This window comes from Castor canadensis, chromosome 2 (genome assembly GCF_047511655.1).
Source record: "Castor canadensis chromosome 2, mCasCan1.hap1v2, whole genome shotgun sequence".
NCBI classification, from domain to species: Eukaryota; Metazoa; Chordata; class Mammalia; order Rodentia; family Castoridae; genus Castor; species Castor canadensis.
Window position 1 is genome coordinate 76376049 of NC_133387.1, and position 22479 is coordinate 76398527.

Here is a 22479-nt window from a genome sequence, read left to right on the forward strand (position 1 = left end):
GTTCAGTATTGATGTCATGCCAAAATGATATTTGTCTATCTGTATTAACATCTGAGAATGACTTTAGTATTTCTTTAGTTAAAAGTTGTCCATATAGAACAAGTTTTCTTAGTTTTAATTGTTTATTCTGATTATATTTGACTTGAAAATACTTGTGACTTGATTTTTTAAGGGTGGTTCTCTTTGTGCACTGTATTTACAATTTCTGAAATCAGCCAACAATTTATGGATGCCTTGGGAAGACTTTACTGGGCTGCTTATTGTTGTCCATGTTTTCTAGTAAAATACTTTTTAAAATAACACAAAACTTCATCTATGGTTTTAAAAACATAAACTTAAGTGTGTCCTGTGAATTAAATGTGTGTCTGTTAAGAGACAATCAAAGAGAAAAGGTAATTGAAAATTCACATGCAATGTTGTTATGTTTTATTGCAGAGTATTTTAAAAGCCAGATATTGTTGGTGCCAGATACATTACTTTAGTGGTTAGCTCCTTGGCTTCCTGGCAATAGGAAGAACTTGTATCTGGAGTTGCCTGAAGGTATAAAAAATGTCAGAACTTTGATTTTACTGACTCAGACTACACAAATTTGTCTGTTCATGTTGTAGCTGGTAACCCTTGTGAACGATCAGATGTTTAGCAACATCCATGGAAGTTTTGTGGAGAAAGAAAATTGGTTTCCTTGGATTCTCTGCATAAGTTTTAAATTAAAAAAGACTTTTTTAGTATCTTAACATGTGTGAACTTTTCAAACATAGATTTAACTAGTGTATTTTCCAAATGAGAAGTCTAGAATCCAGTAGAAGCTCATGAAAATATCTTTACCTGCAGCTTGAGAATGAACAAATCAATAGTCTCAGTAAATATATTTTACAATATATATATACATTCTTTTAATCACATTTATTCCTTGTGCTGCAATTCATTCATATGAATTCTATTTATATATGACTTTCTACAGGCTGCCGACATCTGGCGGGCAAGGACAATATCTTTGTATGTTTAGTGTCAGAAGCAACTCAACTAGGTAAATCTGAAGATTTCAAATACCTCTTCTGTACAATGAGCCAATGCCACATAGCATGTGCATGTCATCACATAAGTGAAAATACACCTCACAGTCAATGTATGCCAGTTTCCTTGCCTTTCCTAATTAATTAGAGGCCTATTCTTTTCAAATTACTTATTTTTCTGTTTTCCTGTGTAACTTGCTTTCGTCAATCCTCCAAACACCAATGTAAATGAGGTTGTGACCAGACTATGAAGAGAAAGAGAAGGAGCTGCTAAATGCTGAGGGTTTGCCACATGTCTCTGAGACAGGTCACACTGCCTCACTTGGACTGCTGCTTCTCATTATTTCTAGTACTGTAGCTCTTCTTTGGAAGACAGCAAGTCAAATGGTAAAAAGCTTAAGCAATGAAATCATTTTGAAAGTGTTCAAATGTCAGGATTTACCTGGCATTTGAGTATTGAAAAAGCCAGATATTATGGTCTCAGATAAGTTACTTGAGTGGTTAACTCCTTGACATCCTGTCAATAGGAAGAACTTATATCTGGAGTCACTTCATGGGATTTTTAACAAAAGCACAGCTTTGATTTTATTACCTTAGACTCCACAAAATTGTCATTTTCTTTCTGAGCCTTAATTTTTCCTGGAAAATTTGGATGATCTTTAACCTGTATGTTGGCAGAAACAAATGAGATTAATGCCAGTACAGTGACACTAGCACCTGGTGAGATTTGCTTAATTATTTTGCTAAGTTATAGATGAAGAAAGGGAATTGAGGACAAATGCATTGGCTGATGACATACTAACACCATTTGCTAACTTTCTGACAAGAGAATGACATTGATAAAATAGTATGTGGACCCATGCTTATGCTTATCCTTTCATTTCTTTTTAATAAGTCAGCTGTCCCTGATGCCAGCTCTACTAAACTTGTATCAAAGTAGGCTACCCAAAGAGCAGGGTGATCTGGAGAGTGATGGAGAAGCCCAGCAATTTAAAGACTAGGTAGGTGGACATGTGTCTTACAGTATATAAAGTGTATGTACTGCATATAAAGTGAGACAGGTAAGAGTAAAATCAGTTGGTTTTGACCACAATTAATGATAAAGAAAATTGAAAAGTGGAAAATGTGAGTGGTCTACACAAATTCACAAATTTCATAAGCAGAAGATGTAAGATTTACCTATATTTGATACTGAAGGAAAACTTCTTGATCATGATTTGGAAGCACTGTGATGAAAGATAAGTAGCTACATGTGAATTTATTGAGCTGTCTCCTTTAGGAAAGAAAGTGTGTCATTTAGAATACTGGTCCTAGTATAATATAAAAGTGACTGTCAGTATCAAAAAAATCCACAAAATTTTCCCAAGCAACTGACATATCACATTTGCATGTGGAATAAAGATTGTGAGGGAACATATCAGTTTCATACTGCTCGTTCAGAATGACAGGTCTGGGTATGGTCTAGCTTGGCCTATATTTCTTATTTCCATGTCAGTCTTTGGTTTTCCCCTACATTTTAAGATTTTAGGTACAGAAGCTATCTTACCCTCCTGCAAAGAAAAATTAGTACCAAGTATATGAAAATAGATAACATTTAGAAAGCCATAGCTATGTCTCATAACTTAGAACATTGGCCCAAATGAGAACCTGGATCCCAGAAGCCATAGTTGAACTCAGGATTGGAGAATATCACCATATGTAGGAAGCCAGGGGCAGAGCCCAAAGGCTGAGGATTTGAAAATCAAAGTTTTGTTGTTGTTGTTGTTTTTTGAAAATCAAAATTTTGAGGAGATAACCATCCTAAGATGTTGTCAACCCAGAGAGACTAGCCCAATTAAAAAAAATCCAAATGAGAGAAGCAATCAAAAGCAGTGGGTAGGAAAAGAATTCTAAGAAAGCTGCTGAACTGAAGAGAGTTAGCTGTAGCAATATGTAGGAGGGGAGGGAGCTTTTATAATCTGGGACATGTTTTGGAAAGGTGCTAGTAAAGAGATTGAGCTACAATGGGGTATCATGCCATTTACTGTGTCACACATTTTAAGTCTCACTCCCTATCAAGCAGTCTGTAAAATAAATGGTTAGACTTGATAGCGTATTTTAAATAATTGCTCCGTTTATTAATATTAAAGAAAACCATGATAAAAGATGACAAATTACATATTGAAATATAATCTAATTTTATTAGAGATACATTTCTATGTAGGCACCTATGTGTACATGTACATGAAAGAGAAAAGTTGATATGCTGAGTTATTGGTAGGATTTATAGATGAGTGGTAAGAATATGAATGCTTACTATATCTTTTTGTGTAATTTTGTACAAGTGTTTGTTTTATGAATGTGTACTCCTTTTGTAATAAGAAAGTCAGACTTTTACGTATAATTTAAGAAAATATATTTACATTTGATTCTATAAAGTATATAGTTATTCTGACATTATCATCAACTTGAAAATATGTTATAGTAGAGGAAAGAAACACCAAAAGTTTTGCACAACCTACACCTTGGAGTCCCTAATCATGGGGCATCTCACTAGATATTAAAAGTCCCTCAGAAAATTTTATATCTTTTCTTCCCATCATATTTTTAGATTTTGCTAAATTTTTTCTTGTAACCAGTGCTACCAAAACTAACATGGAATGAGAACATGACACTGGTTATAAAAAAAAATTATCCTGCATCTGCACAGATGCTGCTACTGAGGCACTGTCAGCAACACATGCATTTAGAATGATGTCCTTGCAAGTGTGGATGGCAGGTTGAGTCACACACTCTGTCACCTGATCCCCTTTTGATCTGCAGCAGACATATGCCAGACAGCTGGCTGGAATCACAGTCGGGTACAGCATGGGCACAAGGCTAATTTTGTTCTGAAACTAAAGAGATAAATACTACCACCTTTATTAACCCTGTATTCTATACATCCATTAAACTGCATGCCAGTACATGTATTCCAACTTAAGACCAAATTCACTGTGGCCAAGTTGACTCATTGTACATTCACTTTTGGTGAGAATCCCAATCAGAATTTCTATGTATACTGTATGCATAAGAGATAGGTAGACTAGGATGGTGGTTTAGAAAAAGATGGGGTTCTAGGCCTAAATGGACAATTCCTCATAGGATTATTAATTTGCCGTGGCCTCAATTTTGGTATTAACAAACAAGATATTGGATAGTTTGTTATTTTCCAGACTTACTTAACTTCAGTAAGTTTACAAAGTTTTACTTAGTATGATAGTTCCTTTTCCAGTACATTGTTATCCAACAGCGATGGAGTCTGTGAATCCATCATTTTACCACATACTCCAAATAACTGATAGACTGAGAAAAATTGGATGACACTGGGATGGATATTGTTCAACTTCCTTGCTTACCACTTTAAAATATTAATTGTATTAGAGGCAGTAATCATCACATTGTTATTACACATTCATCTATGGATAGCTCTGGTCAAGATTTGTCTATTGCAACTCCAACAAAGAAATGAGTTCAGTTGCTTAAAGGTTACATTATTTTGCTTTTATTGTATATCAATGGCCAAATATAGATTTGACAGTACATCTCATATTATGTATTGAGACCAACCAATAGAACATGCAGGTTATTAAAGAAAGACTTGTGACATCACTCTAAATGAAGTCTGTTAACTAGAGGGAAAAGTTTCACTTTTCTACCTTGTAGTCTTATTTATAGTTATAAAATTCTTTTCCACATACCATTGTAAGATCTGGAGCATAGTAAATGTTCTAGAAACTATGGGCATTTAGGCTTGAGGTGATTGCAGCTTTGAAGTTTGTTAAGTGTGGGCCCTATTAAAGAAATGAATGGAATGGAATGAAATAAAAAAGAATAATAATAATACACACACACACACACACACACACACACACATACACACCTTTGCTCATGCTCAAACATTCACATGTGCAAACACACTTCTGCTCCCACAAATAGGAACACATGCGCACCCTTCTCTGAACACATGCCATGTCACACTCTCAACTCTGGATTGAGTTTTTAGTTGATTAAACACATGAAATTGAAACTATCCAAATAAACTTTTTTGGCAGTTATTGAAAATCTTTTGAAGTAAGCCAGAATGCCTCCACAGTCAATACTTCCATACTGAATCAGTCCCTGTCACAGTGATACTGTGTTTATTTTTCATGTTGGAACATAGATTTTTTTCTTTCCTTGCACCAACTCTGCTAAAATAAAAGTAAGAGGGAATAAAGCAACATTCTGCAGGTTTGAGGACCTCCTCCTTGGCAAAATCTTGTGTTCTAACACTCTTTAAGACCTATTTCAAAGATTATTGGGCTACTAGTTTATAGTATAAATTTTAGACTTCTTATACCCACTCAAAAAGAGAAAATATTTTCTCGCCTCTGTAAACTTACAATGTTTCTTAGGACTTGGGATTCCCTCATTCCTTTTAGTTTCCAGATCCGTGATCTATTGGAGCTTGTCATCTGTGCACGAGCTGACTGAGAGGGACACGTGGGAAATTTTAAAGGAAATTTTAAAGATTTCCACAAAAGCTACCCTGAGCAGTGATGATTCAGAAAAAAAAAGAGTCGTTTATTGCTCTGCAGCAAAAAATTTTGATGCACCAAACTTAAAACTTAGGTGCAAGATATGACAAAATTAATCATATTCAAAAGTGAACTCATAACTTTGCACACCCCACATAAAACCACTCCCTTCCTCCCAAAGCCCCTGTTTTGGATATTGACATCAAACTGACTAAGTGCTAAAGTCATAAACTAGAGTCACCCTCACATCCTTTCCTGCTCACCAGATCCAGTTACTCATCACAGGCTGGCTGTTAAACCACCAAAATATTTCTTACTTCTAATATATCTGCTCACTCTCCATTCTTGAGGTCCCTGAGAAGGATCTCTTTGAGTCTAGCCTTTTTACCATCTTGCCTTTGCCTCCTAAAATCCTAATTCTGCAGACAACAGTCCTATTTCTAAAGCAAAAACCTGATCTCATTTTTAGGAAATATTTAAACAAAAATTTCATCAACATTCTCTTTTGGGGACATGGGACACTGATTTTCTTGCCATCCTGTAGGCATGCTTCTTTTGTTGCTTATCTCTGCTATTCCATGGAATATCTCCTTGTAGATGACATTTCATTACCTCTCACCCAACACTCCTGTCTTAGCTTAGTAACTCCAGTTCAACAATTAATATTCATCTTCTGTCACGCTCCCTATGAAGCTTTCATAATTTTGTCTATGCCACTCATTCATACTCTCCTAATAGAGTGTGAGTCATGTAGTGGAATAGTGTAGTTGTTTGTAGACCTGATGGTAGTTCTGCCCTCCCCTAAATAGTACACTCACATCATGACTTCTGTACCTCTGAATGTGACCTTACTTTGGAAAAGACACTTTGCATATATAATTAAGAATTTCACAAAGAGAGCATCTTGAATTATTCACATAGACTTCATCTCCAATACAAACATCCTTGCAAGATGCGCAGGGAGGAGACACACACAGGAAATAAAACACACTATGTAAGAATGAAGACAGAGATGGTCTTGAACCACAAGCCAAGGAACTCCTGGAGTCACTGGAAGCTAGAAGATGCAAAGAAGGAGCTCCCCTAGAGCCTCAGGAAAGAGTTGGCCCTGAAAGCACCTTGATTTCAGAGTTCTGAACTCCAGAACTATGAGAGAATAAGTCCCTGTTGCTTAAATCCACCAAGTTTGTGATAATTTATTACAGCAACCCTAGAAACTAATATGGGTAGTTATTTATTCAGTTATCCCCAACTACATATTGAAATTCTGGAGGGCAAGGACCATAGATAACTTTAAACTAATAATCTTTTTATTTGAGCAGCTTTTTTTCTTTATTCATTTATTCATATGTGCACACATTGTTTGGACCATTTCTCCCCCCTGCTCTCCGGCCTCCTTCCTCTCTCCCCCACCTCCCTCACTTCCAGGCAGAACCTGTTCTGCCATCTTCAATTTTGTTGAAGAGTAGACATAAGCAATAATAAGAAAGACATAACGTTTTGAGCAGTTTTACCTTTGCAGAAAAGTTGAGCAGTAGTCACAGGGCATTTTCATTTGAATATTTTGTAATAGTGGTATATGTTAGAAATGACCAATGAGGCAACATTGATATATTATTGATTAAAGTTCATAGTTTGCATTAAGATCCACTGTTTATATGTACTTTCTAATGGTTTTGACAAATTCATAATTACATGGATCCACCATTGGCATATATTCACTGCCCCACCTATTCATTCTTCCTCCTCCTTAAACCTTGGCAACCACTGATGTTTTTATTGTCTCCATCTACTTTTTCTTGAATGCCATATAGTTAGTATATGCAGGATGTAGCCTTGTCAGAATGGTTTCTATCATTTAGCAATATGCATTTATGTTTCCTTCATGTCCTTTGGAGGTTTGATAGCTCATTTCCTTTATTCCTGAATAGTATTCCATTTATGTATGTAGGAGATTATGGATTTTTATTTTACCTTTTCAGCCTTAGCACCTTGCTCAGAACATATATATATTAAAATTATACTGAATTAGTAGATATAGGTATGGATGAATGGTTGAATAAACAGTCAATGACTTTAAATGACTTACTAAATGCAAAGTGAAGGAATGAAATCACCTAGGGGATTGTGCTATTTTCTTGCTGTCACTGAAAGAAACCACTTTTTAGTTCATCTCAAACTAGAATTTTTGGTATCCCCAATACCTTTTAAATGGCCTACAATTGTGTATGAATTAGGCAGCTTAGGGATCTGATTGTGAATAAATATGTGTATATTAGATTGCCTATAACAACATATTTTTGGAAAAGCATATTTTCTAAAATATGTGAAATTATGTAAAATTATGTTATTTCCAAAATTAATGTTTTAAATCCTATACATAAGAATTCTAGAGAATAATATGAGGAAATATTTTCAAAGAATGAGTCATTTTACCTGAAAATAGTAAGTACTACATGGTCTATTAAAAATATTTTAGATGCAATTCAGTTTCAAAAAATCCAAATATAGAAAAGTTCCTTATTATTAAGAAAAATTATAAGAGGATATTTGACTAGTTACATAAAGTGTCAACATCTAATTTTGAGTGCAGTTTATTTGTGGTGACTTTGGGGAAGATACAGAAAGCAAATCTATCATGTAATATCATAGTAAATAATTTTACTTGTATATTGTACATCACAAATAAGAAGGATTGTCTTCCCTCTTGTCATTTAGGGTTATCCTTAAATAAGCTACAAATTCATGCTGCCATCTGGTAATGGATAGATTAATCATTTCCTTCTTGAATGATGAAAAAGTTCCTTTCAAAATGCCCCCAGACTGTTGGGCAGGGAACAAAAACATCAAGGTTTTGTTCACAATTTCAACTTCTTTGAAGTAGATGAGACCCTATGACATATACTTGATTTATTAAAGCTATTTTTACTTAGTTTAATTTAATATTAATAAATACATTTCTACTTCTATAAGAAAATTCATTTAGGAATAGAACAGAAACAATCCCAACTTTAGTTTTTTTAGAAAACACAGATTATTCAAACACAGCATCTTGTCTCTCCTGAAAGTGCCATTCAGTCCCCTCCCACTACCTCTAACTTCAGTCTCTTGCATTTTCATTCTCCTCTCCACCCATTGTTCATGATAAAATTCCTGACACATTTATCATCTTTGGCAAATAAATTGTTGGAATCTGAATTGCTTCTGCTTCTTGATAAATGTGGAAAAGGGCTAAAATCCCTTTAACACATTATTTGGTTAGTATTTCTTTTCTGCCTGTAGCAATGTTGTTTTGGTTTAATTGTTTTCAAGCTTCTTTGAATTTTTGCTACATATTTTGACATTTACGAATAGAAAAATGTTTGCTTCTCTTCTTAGTCATGTTATGTCAGATGATTCATTTTTTTCTCTGCCTTTTGTTTGGAACCTCAGGCATTCCTACTGGTACTCTAAATTTATCACTCAGCTGTTTCAAAAAATCTCCTCTAGTATCTTAGAATGTGCACTTTTATGATGTTCAAAACATGCCTATCTTAAAGTGTTTAATGTATATGGTACAACATAACAGCATCTCTGACTCTGTTACCCTCCCCTAGAGGCAGAACACATTACATGAATGTTCTCCTGGTACTAGAACTTTGTAATAACTTTGATTATAAATAGTCACTGCCTCCTTTTTTTGTCTAATGCCACCTTTCTGATCATCTTTTCCACTTTTACTCATTTACTTATTCAGTAAACATCTGTTGATCACTAAATATTTGTTATGCACTGGGCTAAACATTGAGAGTGCAAGTTGAATGTGACATAGTCACTGCTTTCAAGGACCTCACATATCTTGAGGTACAACCTGATTCAAAAGGAAGACAGACATGTTCAAACAGAAAAAAATGGGAATAATAACATCATCTTTCCTTAACATAAGCATAAATGAAGAGAATAAAACTATAAAAAAGACATCTTTATAAAGAAAATGAGCTTTCCTACATATTTTAGAGAGTAAGGAGGGGTTTAGATTTAAACACAAGGCTTTCTCTCTTTTGACAAAATTTAATACTCCTTTATGATTTAAAAATCTTTCAGTTAAGAAAAAGTAACACAGATGGGTTGAATTTGAATAAAGCACATTATATATGTGTTATAAATATAACAATAAACCCCCTTTCTTTAATTAAATTATGCTAATAAAAAATTTTAAAACTGTCAGCATGAAAAGGCTATGTACATGAGAGGCTAGAAGCTGTAGCTCACACCTATAATTCCAGCTAGTCAGGAGGCAAAGATAGGAGGATCATGGTTTGAGGCCAGATCAGGAAAAATTTAGTGAGACCCAATCTCAAAAACAAGCTCAGCATGGTAGCATATACCTATGGTTCCAGCTATTCAGGAGGCAGAGGGAGGAGGATAATGTTCTGTGATCAGCCTGGGCAAAAACATAAGATCCTATCTGAAAAACAAACTGAAAACCAAAGAGACTGAGGCATGACTCAAGTGACAGTGCACTTGCCTAGCAAGCATGAGGCTCTAAATTCAATATCCACTGTCCCTTCCCTGCCAAAAAGAAATATACATGAAAAATAAGTAATTCAGTAAAGCTGCAGGAAACAAAATTAATATACAAAAATAAACTGTGTTTCTCAGTACTAAGAAGGAACTATACATTATCCAAAAAAGAAATTTTTTTAAATGCTATGTATAATAAATTCAAAAAGAATAAAAAGACAAACAACTATGAAAGTGAAAGTATTGTCCACTGAAAACTATAAAGCATTGGTGAAAGAAATTAACATAAAATAAATAAAAAGACATCCTATTTTTATGGATTGAAATAGAAAATATTACTAAAATAATTGAAAGAAATACATGGATTCAATGCAATCCTCATCAAAATTCTATTGTTAAAGAAATTTCTAAAATCCATATAGAATCACAGAAGACCCTGAATAACCAAAACAATCTTGAGAAAGAACCAAAACAGAGGCATAATACTTCATGATTCAAAATATTTTAAAAAGCTACACTAATCAAGTTTGGTACTGACATGAAAGACAGACGTATTGAGCAATGGAAAAGGGTCCAGAGTCCAGAAATATATTAATCTTTGACAAGGGAGCCAGGAACACACTGCAGGAAAAGAACAATTTCTTTAAATAGTAGTTTGAAAACTGGATGTTCACTTGCAAAAGAATGAAATTAAACCTTTATCTTACATACAATAAAATTAATTCTAAATGGATTAAAGTTTTAAACATAAATTCTTGAACTGCAAACTTCTAGATGTGAAAAATTTTATGACATTAGGTTTGGCAATGATTTCTTGGATGTGACACCAGCATAATCAACAAAGTCATAATTAAACAATTGGAATTACATCAGACAAAAAGTCTGTGACATCAAAGGAAGAAATCAACAGAGTGAAAGGGCAAATTATTGATCTGATGAAGGATTGATATCCAAAATAATAAGGAACTACTACACCTCAATAGCAAAATTTAAATCAACCCTACCACAAAGTGGGCAAAAGACCTTAATATACATTTCCTAAAAAGAAAATATACAAGTGGCTAATAGTGTATGGAAAGATGGTCAAAATCGCTAATAAGTAGGAAAATGCAAATCAGAACTAAAGTGAGATTCTACCTCACACCACACACCAAAACAATAAAAGATAACAAGTGTTAGAAAAAATGTGGAGAAAAAATAATGCTCATAAACTATTGGTGAGAAGGTAAAATGGTAGAGCCATTGTGGAAAACAATATGGCAATTCCCCCAGAAATCAAAACAGGACTACTATGTGACATAGCAATCTCATTTCCTTGAGTGTACTCAAAAACTTAAAATAAGTATATGAATGAGATTTTTTGCACAACCATGTTAATTGCAGCATTATTCACAATAGCCAGGATATATGGAAACAACTTAAATATCCATCCATAAATGAATGGCTATTTATATTTGCAGTATACATATATGTGAGATATTGTTCAGCCTTTAAAAGAAGGAATGTCTGTCATAAGTGAAAATGAGAATGAACCTAGAGTAAACTGCAATGTGAAATAAGCCTGTCACAGATGGACAAATAGAGCATGCTTCCACTTAAATGAGGTACTTATAACAGTCAAACTCAAAGAAGCATAAAGTAGAATCATGATTGCCAGGGTCGTTGGGAGTAGGAAATGGGGAGTTGTTGTTCAATTGGAAACTTTTTTCACTTTAACCAGATGAATACATTCTTGAGGTCTATGCAACGTGGTGCCTGTAGTTAATATTGTGCACTTAAAATTTGAAGAGTGTAGATCTCATATTTAATGATCATAAACAGTAAACAACTGAAAGGGGCAAGAGGAAACTTTTGGAAGTGATATTTTTGCTTCCATGAATTTGTTAATAGTTTCATAATTATATACATTATCTCAAAACTAATCAAGTGCTGTGCATGTTGGCTCACATTTGTAATCCCAGCTCTTTGAGGGGTGGATATCAGAAAGATTGTGGCTAAAGGCTAGCCCTGGCAGAAAGTTAATGAAAGCCTACTCGACAAACAAGTTCATGTCTGTAACCCCAGCTACATGGCAGATCATGGTTTAGGCCAGCCCCAGGCAAAACATGTGACTCTAAAAATTAAGTAAAGCACACTAAAGGGGGGTAACATATGAGAGAAGGAGGGTAAAAGAAAAAAGTTAAGAAGATGAATATGGGTGATGTATTCTCTATACAAGAATGAACATAGAATTTTTAAACCTGCTGAAATTACCATAAGAAGGAGACTAAGGCAGAAAGAAGAAAAATAAAGGAGATGAATAAATTCGAGTTATAATACATACATACATGAAAACATCACAAGGAAACTCCCTGTGTAGCTATCTTAAACAAAGATATCACTGCTTTTTCTTTTACAAGATTGGAGAACAGGAGGGCAGAATAGGTCCTGTCTGGGGGTTGGTACCAGTCCAGGGGGAAGGTGGAGAAAGGGTGTAGGAGGGTGAATACAGTGCAAATACTGTGACCACATGAATGTAAATGGAAAAATGAGACCTACTGAAACTATTTCAGGAATGGGGGAGGGAGGATAAAGGAAAATGATGGAGGGTATGAAGTCACATATGATATATTTGAAATACTGTAAGAACTTTTGTAAATGCCACAATGTACCCTATCCAGCACAACAATAAAAAGTTTTTAAAAAGAAGGAAAAAAAAGTAAAGCCAAAAAAATACCACAGAGTACTGGCTCAAGTCTCAGGTGGTACAGTGCCTAACAAGCAGGAAGCCTCAAGTCCAAACCTCAGTACTACCAAAATATCAAACCTAAACCCCTCTCAAAAAAAAAACTTAATCAAATAGTATGTGGTGTAGTTCAAATATAGTTTCTTATACATCAACCATATCTCAATGAATCTATTAAACAATAAAATAAAAACAGGGCTTTTTAGAATCCATTCATGTTGAATGATAGTTTCTGATGACAATACTGTAGCTCTCTATAGACAGACACCATATATTAATAGGATATGGTGCTTACCAAGAGGGGAAGAGGACTGGGCATGGTGCTTCATGCTTGTAATCCCAGCTAATTGAGATGTGGGGATCAGGAGAATCATGTATTGAAGCAAATCCAACACAAAGTTCGTGAGACTCATCTCAACCAGTAGCTGGGCTGCTGGTGCATGCTATCATCTGATCTACATGGGGAAGCATGAACAGGAGGATCAGGGTCCAGGTCAGCCAGGACATAAAGAGAGGCTCTACCTCAAAGTTAACCAATTTGAAAGGGGCTAGGGACATGATTCAAGCAGTAGAGTGCCTGCATAGCAAGCATGAGGCCAACCAAGTTCAATCCCCAGCACCACTAAAAGATTTTAAAAAGTCTACATCTTTTTTAAGTTTATTCTTTCTCTTGGTTTTAAATATGGTTGTGAGTCAAATAACCCCTAAACTCTGGCCTAGTCTCCTCATCTGAGTTCCATAGTCCTATATCCAATTGTTTTGCTATTGCCATTGGATGTCTACAGGTGCTAACTAAGCTGTGGGATCCTTTAGATATTCAATCTTTAGAACCTTCAGAGTCCTTGCAACACACCACCTCAGTTCTCCAGAATGTCTACCCCTCCCCCTCCCCCTGGCTTCCTACCTGATGATGTGCTTGCTCTCTTACACACACACTCCCACCATTGTGATGCTGTCCACTGTGAAGTCCTCACCAGAGCCACGTTGACACTGAACCTTTTTTCTTTATAAGTACCTATCCTTGGCTATTTCATTATAGTAATAGAAAAATTGACTAACGTAAGCTCATCTTGACAGTATTGTTTTACTTAATCACTTCTATAAGGTTCTGTTTTCCTAATACAATTACATTCTGAAGAACTGAATATTAAGGCTTCAACATTTGAGTTGTGGAGTAGGGCCAAAATTTGGCCTTTTAATAGAGAGGGAGAGGTACACATTACATAATCTGAACTAAAGATCCCTATTTAGTAGTAATAGCCTCAATTTCTCAAACACAAGACTGGGAACCAAAAACTTGAAAATAAGAATGGCCCTTCTTACCCACGTGCTTAATGACCCACGGTGGCAGGCGGAATTTAAACTCTTCCAGTGTCCCTTCCAAACTTAAACCTAAAAATTGCTCTCAGCAACTTTAGGCTCCTTATGCCAAGCAAACATTAGAAAAATAGAGTCACTGTCCTGGCACTTATCCTGGAGAGAAACACACCATGATCATCAAGAGGGTGAGGCTTTTGCTGCAAATTGGGGATGAATGTATTTTGTTCTAGGGAACTTACGTACTTGGTCATCACAGTGGTTTCTTGACCAGTTTTTAATCATAATGTCTGAGAAGGATATGATAACCAGGGATTTAGATACTTTGGAGTAAAGGTGTGGCAGCTCCACCAGGCAATCCATTTAGCAAGCCAAAGTATTATCTGAGAGTGAGTAAATCTGGTATGTGTAGGAGAGGGAGGTAATGCATATCAGACACTGCTTACAGAGCACACACAGCAGCATGAGTTGCAGTTACTACAAACTCTTTTCTCACAAGTTTCCAAGAAGACCAAAAGAATTCTGGAGAAACTGTACCCAGATGAGAACGCTTACTAGAACATTCTATTAGGCCTATGTGACTTAGCTATTGACTACAGTCAGCTATGTTGTCCTTTACTCCAATATTTTCTTTAGGGATGATCCGTTACCCCAGCTCTTGAGAAGATGGGTTTCTGAACACTCCCTGCTATATTTTTCAGCTGTAGGGGGTAGCTTACCCATAGTTATAGCCCCTTCCCAGAAGGCACATGGTGGCCATTAACTGTGTAATGAGAGGATGCAAAACTTGGTTCACTTGCCTCAGTTTGAAAGCATTCTGTAGGGCCATCTCACAAGCAGAATTCCAAAAGGATCAACTGAGACTTCAGGTGCAACCATATTGACTTATTGCCATAACAGAATATCTGTGACTGGGTAGTATAAAAGCAGCAGAATTTTATTTCTCATGGTAAAAGAGGCTGGGAATAGGATCAAGTTTCCAGTGTGTTTGTCGCCTAGTGCAATCCCAGCCACTCCTTCTCCAGGAGAAGAGGAATTCTGTGTTCTCATACAGTGGAAAGAAGATCAAGCTACCTGAATGTTGTGTGTAGACTCTTTATAAGGGTCTTAATCCCATTCATAAGGGAAGAGGTCACACAGCCTCATCATATCTTAAAGGCCACACTTCTTAACACTTGAACATTTCAACACTTGAGTTTTGGAACAGACACTTTCATTCCACAGAACACACTGTGGATCAACTCAATCCCTCTCAACTCAATCCCTCGTATAGTATTCTTGCAAGTCTCCTGAGAGCAGTCCACAGTAACACTTCTTTATGCAACTCCCATTCTCAGAGTCTGATCCCCAGACATCCAATATAAAACATTCTACTGTGAGGGTACTCTTGACCTCTCACCACATATTTTAACTTCCTTTTAGAGCAATTAATATTATTGGTAATTATATACTTGTAAAAGCACTTATTTTGTATCTCAACTGCTAATATGATTAAGGGGAAGAACTTAACTATTGCACTTGACTCAGTATCCCTTAATTGATATTTATTAAATGTATCTTCTTTTTCTTTCTGCCACTATTCAATATGAATAACTTGTTCTACTTTTTCAACCCTTTCTCAATCATACACTCATTTTCCTCTATGATGAGTTTTTAGTCATAAATACAGGGGGAAAAAAACCCAACCAGAAATGAAAATAGCTTTCTGCCTTCTCCAGGATGATGAAGTCTTCTGGAGAAAATCTTACCAAGTGTCAGATAATGCCATGGTCTGTAGCCTCAACTTGTTCTTTGACACCTTACTGATATATTCCCCTTATCAGCTGCTTCTCCTTTTTCTGCAGAAAGCTAATTCAGCTTCTCTGAACAGCTTCAGCACTGCTCCTACCCATATCCTGCTGAATTTCAAGGATTCAACTTCTTATAACTACATTCATTTAAAAAATATCTACATTTAATGCCTATACCTATGCTTTACCCTCTTTCTGACTACCACCCATTTTACTCCTGTATTTCACAGGAGCCTCTTACAGAGTTGTTACCTTTGTTATTTTTGCTTCTTCACCTCAAGGTTCTCTGTTCAGACACCTTCAACTGACCTTGGTGAAGTCATTGCTCTGCTGAAATCACTCATGTCATGACTGCCAGCAATCTGACTGTTAATAAATCCAATTAACCTTTTCAATCATCGTATTATCAAGCCTTTCTTAAGAATGTATAACATTTGTCCTGTCTCTTGAAATGCACTCTCTCTTGGCTTCCATGAGATGGGCTAACCTTGAATTTTTCCCCTCACTGTTCAAAATTGTTACCATGTAATTGTACTGACTCCTTGTGTACTATGACTCCCAGAATTGTTGGAGTTTTTCTGGAGCTCTTGGCTTCCTTCTTTCAATGTTTCACAATGTTTAAAGATAATCCCATTCAGGTCTTTTCACTATCCATAACTCAAGTGCAAATCTTTATTTTGAATGTTAAATTCTATTCTATATGTTAATCCCTTAGTGTATTCCCACATTTCCAAACCCAAGTTCATTGTCTTCCTTGTTCCTCCTCTACTATCCTTACATAATGAATCCATTCATTCAGCAGCACAAACCAGGGACATAGTAAAAGTACTTGATTTTTGTCCTCATCATTTTACCTCCAATATACCAGACAACTATCAAATAGACATTTCTGAAATTACATTCAATTATGTCTGTCCTTTCTTAAATTCTCTCAGTGATCTTCATTGTCCCCAATATAAAAGTCTATTTTGTTTGCAAAGCTCACTAAAACATTTACGAGCTGAATTTCTTTATCATCAGATTTAACTATGCTTTATCTCCTCTAGAAAGATAGTATAATTCATAAGAATAAAGCAACCTATTTTTGAATGAACTGTTTGCTAGCTGTGTGATGTTTACTATCTGAGTGGAGCTAAAAAAAATAAATTTTCCATACCTCATTTCCTTTAATATTAAAAGAAAATGATAATACTATTCATTTGAGTATGTTTGGGAATTGATTGATATTAGGCCTGTAAAATCCACAGTGGTGTGTTGCAAGTAAGAATCACTCAACAATTTTAGCTGTATTCAAAATTATTATTAATACTACTAGTAGAATCTCATTCTAGATATTAAATTTCTCCAGAGAAGGTATAATGATAGCCATATAGTATATGTTTGTTAAATTATTCTTGCATGATAAAAAATAGAACCACTTGACTTCATAAAGCAAACTCACGACACTAATATTCTACTTTTTTAAGCTCTGAAATAATTGTCAAAAATAAACACATTTCCAAAAATTGAAGTAAGTATGAACTGCAAGATTATTGTAGGAAGAAAACGTTCTAATACATATAAAATGAGAAGAAACAATATGGTTATACCAGGAAACGCAATCACTTCCAGTATAAAGCCTTGAGAAAGAAATTTTTTCAAAATAAACAAAAAGAAAAGTGAAAACCCTTGTTATAAATCTATTATACCTATTGCATTGGAAAAAGAAAAATTTGCAAAATAAAACTCAAACTGAGGAAGATTTTTGTAAGTCTTTCTTATTTAAACCTTCTGGCTGAGACTGAAAACTCAACAACTTGACTTATCAAAGACTGTAATCAATATAGCAAAGCTTAAGAAAGATAGGAATGAACAAGCTACTCCCCAGACGCTCAGGTTATTAGAGTTTGGTAGAGTCAAAGCCAGCTACACCATATGGTTGCTGAAAAATTCACTCATCAGGAAGGTCTATAAAATTGCAGTATATTTTTAGGGGCATAAAACCCCTAACTATTAAGAATCAAAAATAACCAATTTCAGAGAATTTTCTAAGAAGGGAAGTAAAACAAGATTAGAAATCCTCAAAACTGCCCTTATGGTATATAGTTACACAGCATATAGGGCAGCACATCCTACGGACAACAGAGATAGATACACAGAAATACCCAGGCTGCATCTGTCACTGACACAGACCTATGCAAAGGCCTTTCATACATTGTGTGTCCTGGTTTGACTACTCTCATGCATTCACTGCTATTCCACAGAATTTTCACAATGAAGCAAATACTATTTTTTTTTATAAAACCACAACATTGAGGTATAAAAACATATATTTCTAATCAAAATAAGCCCAACCCTGAGTCACTTGTGAGAAATTCTTTCTCTCATATTGTGAATCCCTAGGTCCCAAGGATTATATGTAAGCCAAGGAATGCCCTGAAGCTAATTCTTTCCAAGGCCCTCCCATTCCTCAACAGCTTTTGAGGAAACTGGAAGTGTCTTCTAAAGTAACATAAGTCATGGATTGTAACTAATCAAAATGTAACTTTATTCTAGTTTCTCCCAACCCATATAAGTTTTATTCAATGGGGGAATCTTTCTCCATGCTTGGATGAAAATTTAGACACCGTTTTTTTAATTTAGTTTATATAACTGATCACTTTAAATCACAAGCACTGTTTTATTTCAATAATTAGCATGTCCAGAACAAGATTTTCATTGAAGTTGTGAATTTGTTTAAGTATAAACTGTCCCCTTTAGTCTAGATCAGCTTTAGTGTGGAGACTGTAAAAAAGTCAGTTATACTCACCGATATGATTAAACTGGACACTTTCTCTTTTGAAACACTTGCATGGGCTTTTCAGTAATCCTCCACCTCTGGAAATTTCTGTCTTAAAGCTACATGAGCATCTGCTATTCTAAGATATTTTGTATTTTTCTTTCAGGATGGAGATGAACCCTGGTTTGTCATTTTCTGATGGGATCTCATCAAGTGCCTAGCCATGCTCTTTGGCAAGATCTTAAATAACTTCATTCTAGCTTTTGAGCCTATGTGGTCCACAGAAATCTTCAGGACACATTCTTTGCTCTAACTTGAGTAGTGAGGACTTTTGCAGTGCTGCCATACTTTGCTGTCTCTGTTGCCAAGCCATAGCCTCGCCCGGAACCATATGTATTAGCTTTCCCAATTATCTGGTGAAAGAAAGCCTTGATCACCTGCTTTGAGAACATATGCAGACCCAGGTACCTTTTGGTCCAGCTGATTGTAAAGTTTGCAACACCGTCTTCTCCAAAAGTATTATCCATACTTCAACCCCTTGTATACTTTCATCTGCAGAGAGTTCTTGGAGTGGTAAAACTGGAACTCTGGGTATTTCATATGAATATGCACTACATATAGTGATGTATCTCATATCTCAGTCTTTTGTCATGAAGTCTATTTGAAATAGAGTCAACATGAGTTCCATTTTAATACCCTGTCACAGCACAATGTTCTGCTAATGAAACAGCATTTGCAGTTTGGGAAACAGGTTCCCAGATTTCCCTATAGTCTTGATGCTTCTTTCTTTCTTACTGATCTCTGGAAAAATACAATAATATCGTCTCAATTTAAAGTGACTTTTAAATCCTCCATTCCGAGTTGGAGTGGGTATATAAGACACTAAGACAAATCTTATTTTTTTCTCATAAACTGACTCCATAAATGAACAATACAGTCAAAACATTGCATGGGTTTCTCATGATCTACAAGATCAGTTACTACTGGGAAATCATATACATATATATGATGTATACTATATTTAATATACATGTTTGTTTTCAAGTTTCACTATTCAAATAATATATCTGAGGGATCTGACAACACTTGTGATAAATAATAAGTATTCTGTAGTACTGAAACATTACCTGGATATACCAAGTGCTGTGAAAGGTGAGCGTTAAAATCATTGATCACTAGGATGTTTTTTATTCCTTTACTTTTGATATCAAGTGAGTATAAAAGTATAAATAATGCACTAAAGAATCATAAAAGAGGAGCTTTATCTCCACTGGTGAGCTGTGCTTTTTTTTTTATTTATTTAACAGAAGACAAAGACAAGAATCATTCTGACACACTTCCTTGCAGTCCCAGAGCTGAAGTGTGATTCCTAAATCTTAGCAGGAGTTTGAAGTTGAACCTCTATTCTATTGGAATAGAGGACTATATAAAAAAATGACTATGCTGTCAATTATTTGACACTTCAAATAAAATAAATTGAAATCTGAAAAGAATAAAAGTTCAACTGGGAAAGGAACTCTACTACAGATCAAATTATTGATTTGCTGTCTCATATATAAATTATTGAGTGGTTATTCTACATGCAAAACAACAAATATTCCAACTGTCAAAGGATAACAAAAAATGCCACCTACCTCCTCCCAAATATAATAAACATTTAGCATTCATCTTGGTCAACTTGAAATTATTTTCTCACCCATCACTGGTTTAAATAGTCATGGAATGTTCTTCTGTATGTGTAGATATTCATGTGCGTGTGTGCATGTGTGTGTATATATGTAAACACACAGGGAGACACAGAAAAACAGAGGAAGATATTGAATTGATTAATTAATTAATTTTAATTTTATTTATTTAGCAATGCTTGAGATTGAACCATGAGCAATCACACTTGCTAGACAGGTACTCTACCAGTTAAACTACGCTCCCAACTCTTTGGATTTTATTTTGCTTTTGAGACAGAGTCTCATGCTGCCGTTGCCCAGGCTGGCCTAAAACTCAAGATTGCTCTGCTTCTGCCTCCCTAGCAGCTGGGATTACAAGTGTGTACCACCATTCCTGGCTGAAATTGAGTTCATTAATGATAAGTCTATAAATCAAGATTTCTAATATGGGAAGAAGTATGATTTATTGTAAACATTATAATGTATGATATTTTCTCACCACAGAAAATATCCCTCTCCTTACAACAATTGGGTTGTGATTGAGGAATTCTAAGTGACACATTTTAAAATGCATTTTAAAAACATGGGATAAACCTACTTAAAGATGTGGAACAAACATGACACTAATTCTCAAAATAAGAGAAAATACTGAATATATTTTCTCTGGAGAACACAGCCTCCATTTGTACATGTACAAGGAGCATGAGAACTACCTTCATGTGTTTGAAGCAACCATATATAACAGGAGATAAATATTTCTGTAGGTGTAAGAGAAAAATGACCAAAAGATGGAGGAAGATGATGTTTGGATTAAAGATCAAATGGGATATTTTGAAATGGAGTGAATTCTCTGCCATCTTAGGATGTCAAATGTCTGTGATAGAATTTGACTTGGATCATATTTACTGGGTACATAAATCTTGTTCTAACACCCACAACCATGTTAGACTCCTATGGAACATATTCAAATGGGTTAAAGAGGCAAATGTACAAGGTATGCCAGTTAGCTCCCTACCCTGAGCAAGGGACCTATATTGACTCCTATATGTTGGGCCTTGGGCTGAGTAGAGCAAGTAATCCAGAATCATAAAATACTTCCATGTTTTACAACTTTTGAAATGACCAGTCTACTTCACTGGGCTCTAAACCTACTCTAAACAGCCTGACATTTCTTTATTCAATTAATCCATGTGCCACTTTTTTGTTTTCAGTTCTAAAACTATTCTGTGCAGATTTTATACCTTAAAAATTCATGTGATACATTGACAGTCAAAGAGGCACTTTCCTTTTTCAACATCTATACTATTGTGATTTATGATTTCTTTTTATTTGGTTTTCTGTCTTACATTTTCTAAGCAGTAGATGGAAAGATAGGAATCTATTCTTTGAACTGAATAGTATATAAATATCTGAACTGAAGTACAATAATGGGTCTGTTGTGCATACACAGTAGATTCAGTAAAATAAATAATATAGCTGCATAAAAATACCCTATTATGCTTATTATAAACACCTTTGATTTTATCTAAACATAGCCAAGTACAGACCAGCCATATTAAATTTGTGTATTGCACAGCAACTACAAAGCTTATAACCTTGTAAGTGAATTTGTTTTCAGTATTTTCTAATCATTAAATGGAGCTCTGAGTAAATTCATCTTCAAATTCAGAATAGTATTCTATACATATGGAACTATAACCTTTTTTTCACATATGGTGTCATATTTATTTCTACAAAAGAAAGGTGATGACAGAATTTTTTTAACAAAAGGTTCCAAAAAATATGTTTTAAAACAACAGTAGATTTCCCATTAAGCAAAGAATTCAGTACCTCATTTTGCAGCCAGTTGAAGGAGCGCCGAGAATGTACTGGCTTTGGAAAAGATACTTCCCTCCAGCCAAAACTCTTCAGAGAAGTTCAGTAAGAATAATTTCAATTCAGGAATTCCATCTTTCATAAGCCAGGTGTCAAGACTGTCAAACCTTTGGACTGTTTAGTCTTATCAAACCTAATAAAACAATCGTGCATAACCACTAGGAAACATTTTGTTGCTCTTTTCCTCACAGCATCACTTTTAAGTTCAACTCAGTTTACTAGAAACCAGTTTCACATTCTTGAACATCTTGTTCATATTTCTAAAAAAGACTTTTCTTGAAAGTATGTCAATAAAA